Source organism: Oryctolagus cuniculus, chromosome 9, assembly GCF_051225735.1.
Source record: "Oryctolagus cuniculus isolate XC-2025 breed Fujian yellow rabbit chromosome 9, ASM5122573v1, whole genome shotgun sequence".
Taxonomy (NCBI): Eukaryota; Metazoa; Chordata; class Mammalia; order Lagomorpha; family Leporidae; genus Oryctolagus; species Oryctolagus cuniculus.
In genome coordinates this window covers 42,242,017-42,248,627 of record NC_142875.1, presented here as the reverse complement: position 1 = coordinate 42,248,627, position 6,611 = coordinate 42,242,017, and the positions used below count along the sequence as shown (strand labels likewise).

The 6,611-nt window shown below is 36.0% G+C and overlaps 1 pseudogene across 1 annotated transcript; it reads right to left on the bottom strand.

Moving 5' to 3' along the window:
• Nucleotides 1-4,108: 4,108 nt before the first annotated feature.
• On the bottom strand, nt 4,109-5,094 carry LOC100339730 (ADP/ATP translocase 1 pseudogene; annotated as a pseudogene). The gene has a single exon (XR_016212629.1). The product of XR_016212629.1 is annotated as an ADP/ATP translocase 1 pseudogene (transcript).
• Nucleotides 5,095-6,611: the final 1,517 nt, after the last annotated feature.

Below are 6,611 nucleotides of genomic sequence, written 5' to 3'. Positions count from 1 at the left end.
AATTTTTGCTCTTTTTAAAAAGATTTAGTTACTTGAAAGCTGCAGAGAGAAGGAGGAAAAAGAGGAGGAGGAGGAGTGAGGGAAAGAGGGAAAAAGGGAGGGAGTGGGGGGAAGGAAGAAAAGGACGGAGGAGGGAAGGAGGAAGGAAGAGAGGGAGAGAAGGAATCTTCTATCTATTGGTTCAGTCCCCAAATGGCTGGCTGGACCAGACTGAGGCCAGGAGCCTGGAACTCCATCCACTTCTCCCACATGGGAGACTGCAGAAATCCAGGCAGTCAATCTTGCATTTCTTTCCCAGGTATATAAGCAGGAAGTTGGATTGGAAGTGGAGCAGCTGGGACTCAATTCAGTGCTCTTATAGGATACCAGCATCACAGAAAGCAGATTAACCTGTTGCACCACAACACTGGTCCTTTATTTTTGCTTTTATTTTTAAGGGAATGAATAAGTGATTATAAGGTTTTTAGCATACAAGAAAAAACTTGAAACATCAATATTAATAAGATGAGTCTTTGTGGGTTTGGAAATACAATTTTTTTTCTGAATACTAGCAATTTCAGAAAATTATTTTTGCTCTCCATTTTAGCATTCTAACATCCAAGTTTTAGGGCCATCTTCCTCAAATTTATTCTGGCCATCTGAAGTTGCACATTGAAAGTTGATGGAAATAGTAATGGGTGAATAAATATAGGAAGTTGTATACCAACAAGATTAATATTCTTACTATGGTCAACTTCTTCTTATAATATTCTTATTATGGTTAATTCATTGAACATTGAAAATTTCCAGAGACTCTGCAGAATACATTACAATCAATTTGCTGCCAGTTTAACTTTTATTTTCACAAGATTTTAGACCATGTCAAAAAGACTGTGTACCTTAGCCAGTTGACACAGCAGAATAATAAAGAAATCTCTCTCTCTCTCTCTCTCTCTCTCTCACACACACACACACACACACACACATTGAGCTCTCATCTGCTGGATCACAACCCAGGTAGTGATAACAGCCAGGACTGGGGGAGGCAAAATTTGGGAGCTAGGAACTAAATTCAGGTGTCCCATGTTCAGAAGCAGGTACCTAACTGAGTCATAAGCACTGCCTGCTAGGGTCTGCTTTACCAGGAAGATGGAGTCAGAAGCAGAGCAGGACTCAAACTCAAGTACCCTGGAATGGAACACAAGTGTCTTAAGCAGGATCTTAGCCAGATTTCAGAAATGTAGTATATCATCACCCATAAATGATTGCTTCATGAACTGAATTATCACAACAGGCAATAGTCTTAAAAATCAGATGACTGTTTCTTACTTTATTATTGAATCTAAGCAAGGAGGTTTATTGTGGAAGCTTTTTTCACCAAGTCACTGTGAAGTCTGAAGAAATCTTCCTCTTATTTCAAGAATTTGCTAGATAAGAGTGTGGTCTCTGTAGTCAAATCCTAACATAAAATGTTGCTAGAGAACATTCAAATAACAACAAATGAACCAAGCATGTTGAAGATAAAATTGTTTGCCTATAGTCATAGAAAAACTAATGAAAAACCAAAATTTTTATTTTCTACATAAAACCAAAATTATTCTTTTGCACTATTTATTTGCTTTTAATTTAAGCATTTAAAATATAATTTAAGGCATTGATTGTTTTTGCAGTGCTATGCCAGGATGAAACCAAGAACCAGGAACTCCATTCAGATCTTACATGTGGGTGACAGGGAGTCAAGCACTTGGACCATTCCCACTGACTTCCCAGGTGCACTGATAGGAAGATGAATTGAAAACAGAGGACCCAGGACTCCAACTGACTCTCTAACATGAGATGCAGACTTCCCAAGTGGCAGATTAACCTGCTGTACCACAGCATTCAATCTTTACAAGTTTTTGGCATAGCAGAATAATAGATGCTGAAAGCATAAACCTAAGTTTTTGCCCAACATGTTGCACATTATTAATCATTAATGGCAATCTATGAAAAGCCAATGCCGCCTTCTATGAAGTCCAATATGAATACAAGAGAAATTGATTTTACTAAATAAAAGCTATAGCTTTATTTAATAATAAGCATTGGCAGTAGTATGGATAATCAGGAAAGGATTATAATTTTAAATTTACAGTGCTGCTGCAAACATACCATAGGTTTATACCGGTCTAAACAGAAGAAGGCATTGGATTTTCACAGATGACCATAATAATTAATAATGTGAAATAAGTTGAGCAAAAACTTAGGTTTATTCTTTTAGCATCTGTTAATCTGCTATGCTAAAAACATGTAAAGAGTGAATGTTGTAAAAAGGTAAAATGTCATATATTTGTATTCTTATTTCCAAAGAATCTTTCCTGTGTGTCTTTCAACAAATTGATGAAATGCTCAATAGTATTAGAAGTCATGATGCAAATATTTACTTAGGAAAACTCAGATACTTATAATGAATATTAAATATTTATATATATATATATACATACAAATTACTATGGACAGATCTGCATAGTAAAAAGACTGATGGTCTTCAAAGTTTTAACTTTTGGCCTAAAATCAGGGCTGAAATTTATCTCTTATTTAATTAACTAAAAGTATAACATCTTAACAAATTTCTAGACTGAAAATTTTAAATAAAAGACATAGCCTACATGGTTTTTATCTCCATGCCTAGCAAAGATCCTTTCATATAGTGTACACTTAAAAAATATCAAATTGAATTTTTAAATGTACATTTAGAACTCCCTATTTCCTGATAGAAAAATATTCATGTGACCTATGAAGAAGTAAGATGACGAGTAGATCACTTAGGTTTCATTTTCAGAGCACATGGTCTTTTTATATGCCAGCATAATGAGTACACTAGTGCAGCAAAGCTGGGGAATTTTTCTCATGGGCCTGGTCCATATTTATCATCTGTGTTGTCACTGGGTACACAAGGTCTATACACTTTTTAACAGGATCTCTGCCTAGAGAGCTGTATTTTATTTTTCTGTTAAAATTATCAGTATAAAAATGACAAATTGTTTGTAACCAGAGTTAAAATTAGTTGCTGAAACTACATCATGTTTTCTTGGTCTTACTGGAGTTAACAGTGAAGCTGATGGTTGAATGCTTATTTTAGTTGTATAGAGATGAACATTTAAAGACTCACTTTTTATAAAATTGACTTACTGAGCAAAGTAAAGAGCATATTGCTGTCTATGAGTGTCAAAAGGATGCATGAATAGCTACTGCCCAATTTACAATTCTATTTAGACAATAAACTGCTGTCAATGTGTCTCCTCCAGATTTTTTCAATTAGCTTAATTATAAAGATCATTGTGAAGTATCTTGATAACACTTGACAAAAGTTTGCAGATGTACTATAAATCATGAACCCATTCATGAAACATTTTACCCAAGTATTTGTAGGTGTTCACCTATTCATTTCAGTATCAGGGTTTCAAACTAGTTTGATTTACAGATTTTCTGAAAAAAATATATATATAATATAATGGCAATATCTTTTAAATTCCCAGTTTATTTTGAAAACAATAATTTTTGATATACATCCATATTTATTTGGCAATAGATGTTATAGGAAGTCCATGCAGCAGGTGACACACTGCTCCTACACTATCTGAAAGAATAATAGGGGATACACTATTTCTGTGTATCACAGTACCCAAGTTGTTCAGTTTCAGATTTGCAGTTTCTAACGATTCATTTTTGACTCAAATCTCTTCAATTTTTGTTATCTATCCATGATGCATATTGAAATGTGGCAAAGTTTTCTTTGGTAACCTCTTAGGTCACGTGGTTCCTGGGTACAACATGCCTGCTTTCGATAGACAGGAGGTTTCCTATCTCTTAAGTGATAACAGCCATACTGTATAGAATGTATTAACTGGTTACAAGCTTTTTGAAAACAGCTTCTGCAACAACATTTTACTATACACACAAACAGCACAGATTTGAGAATCTTCTTGGCCATCTTCCCACATGCGCAGACAAAATTACAATATTTTAAATTACTTCTTCACATCCATGTAGAAAAGATTTGATCAATTATGAAATAAAAATGAGAGAAAATACAGATTTTATTGAACTACAATTGACTAGCTGGTGTTAACCTCCATTGACTATATTTTTTTTTTTTGGATAAGATGCATTAAGTGATCTTTATTGATGTTTACATTCAGTTATTTCTTCATTATTAATTCTTCAGACAATCATGCAAGTATGATAAGTTATTTGCTATTTGCTGTGGGGATTCAAATGTAAAATAAATACAAAATACATTTGTGGGTCAACGAACACTTAATGAAGCAGTTTTTTTCTGAGGTATTCCTTTCAGTCTGGTATTTCAGATCTTTTTACTTCCCCCCAGAATTGTCTATTTAACCACGTAATGGATCTGTGAACTGGTGATCCAAGTTCCCTGTGAATCAACGAACTTGATTTTTGACTGCATTAGACATATTTTTTGATCTCATCATACAACAGCAATACAAAAGTGCCACCCATGGCTCTCAACACATTGGACCAAGCACCTTTGAACAAAGCCTTGGCTCCTTCATCTTTTGCAATCTTCCTCCAGCAGTCAACTGTCCCCGTGTACATAATGTCAGCACCTTTCTGGCCAGACTGCATCATCATCCTACGACGAACAGTGTCAAAGGGGTAAGACACCAGCCCGGCCACCGCCGTCACGCTCTGGGCAATCATCCAGCTCATGATAATGTGCACATTCTTGGGGTCAGGCAACATCTCCTTGGCAGTATCATAGACTCTGAAGTAGGCAGCTCTGTAGATAATGATGCCTTGCACAGACACATTGAAACCCTGGTAGAGACCCCTCAGGCCATCAGACTTGAAGATCTTGGTCAGACAGTTGCCCAGACCACTGAACTCACGCTGGGCGGCACCCTTACCCACATTGGCAGCCAACCTGGTCCTGGCAAAGTCCAGCAGGTAGACAAAGCAGAGGGAGGTGGCCCCAGCTGCCCCACCGGAGGCCAGGTTACTGGCGAAGTAGCGCCAGAACTGCTTATGCCGATCCACGCCCCCCAAGAAGATCTGCTTGTACTTGTCCTTGAAGGAAGATAGCCCAAGTATTTGGGACATCTGCAGAGACATATTAAGTTCCCATCACAAAATAAAATGGAATGTAAAATTGCTAAGCAGGGTCACACGTGGTCTGATTTCTGTCCACTTCTTCAAATTCATCTCATACTGCCCCTCCATCTGTTGCACTCTACATATTTTTACCTTATTTCTTCCTTGACTATAACAACCTCATTTATGTTCTGGTCCTTTCAACATTCTGTTCTCTCACCTTGAAAGGCATTTCCTCTGGATTTACCATGGCTGCTTATACTATTTTTTTTTTGTTTCAGGCTAAAATTTTACTTAAATTTTAATTATTTGTTTAAAGAATCATTTTTTTTTCCCTAAGGCAGAGTTAGAGAAAGAAAGAGAGGGAAAGCCCAATTTCCATCCACTGGTTCACTCCCCAAATGAGACCTAGGGCTACATCAGACAGGATCTAGCAGTTTCTGTCTCTGCAAGATTGGCAAGGTCCCAAGTACTTGGGTTATCTTCGCTGCTTTTCCGGGCACATGAGCAGGGAGCTGAAATACAAGTGGAGCAGGCAGGACATGATCTGATGTCCATATGAGATGTCGAGGACTCAGTGGCAGCTTAAGCCACCATGCCACAAACTCCAGCTCCTTAAGGATTTTGTTTAATCATCCTTGCTAATGCAGCCATCAAATACCTTCCACACAGATAATTCCATTCCCACTTTATTTCATGGCTCTTCCAAATCTCACACATACAACTAATCACACTTTGGAATTATCTTATATACTTATTTGAGTTAATTTCCATTCTACCACACAAATATTTTTTTATTTTTAATATTTTAATTTTATTATTCTTTGACCCCCTTTTCTTTTTTTTAAACTTTTATTTAATGAATATAAATTTCCAAAGTACAGCTTATGGATTACAATGGCTTCCCCCCAATAACGTCCCTCTCACCCGCAACCCTCCCCTTGCCCACACATATTTTAAAAACAAAAAGGATTCAAATTATTTTTTCTTTATTCACTACTGGTATTAGAAGAGATTAAAATGACATCTAAATGTGATTTATTTTCAATAGTCACTGTAGAGAAATAGAATAAAATACTGCAGTGATCTAGATTCTCAAAGAGCTCCATTTTCAATACCTGTCTCTATTAGAGATGGACTCCAAAATCACTCAAATCCTTTAATGCTTTTGTTCTAAAATTGTTTTCAAGGACTTTTCATTAATTACTTTGTATCTTTATGAAACATGCCCAGCATTAAGAAAAACGGTGTTGCTTTACACACTTAATGTTTTCTCAACTTTATATTCTAAAACTGTTGCTCTGTGTTTTTCTCTGTTTAGCTTTTAACGATGTCAGACTTGTGACATTACTCCAGGGATGTGCAAAGTCAAATGCCATTATTACCTGTTCTAATTTTTCCTCCTCTAAATTTTGCATGTCCAACTTTTATAAGTTTTATAAATACTACCAATTCTAATGTTTAAAGGCCTTAAATCTTATGTTAATTTTTAAATGATTAAAATGTATTTTTTCTAATATTAAATGTTTACTTCCACA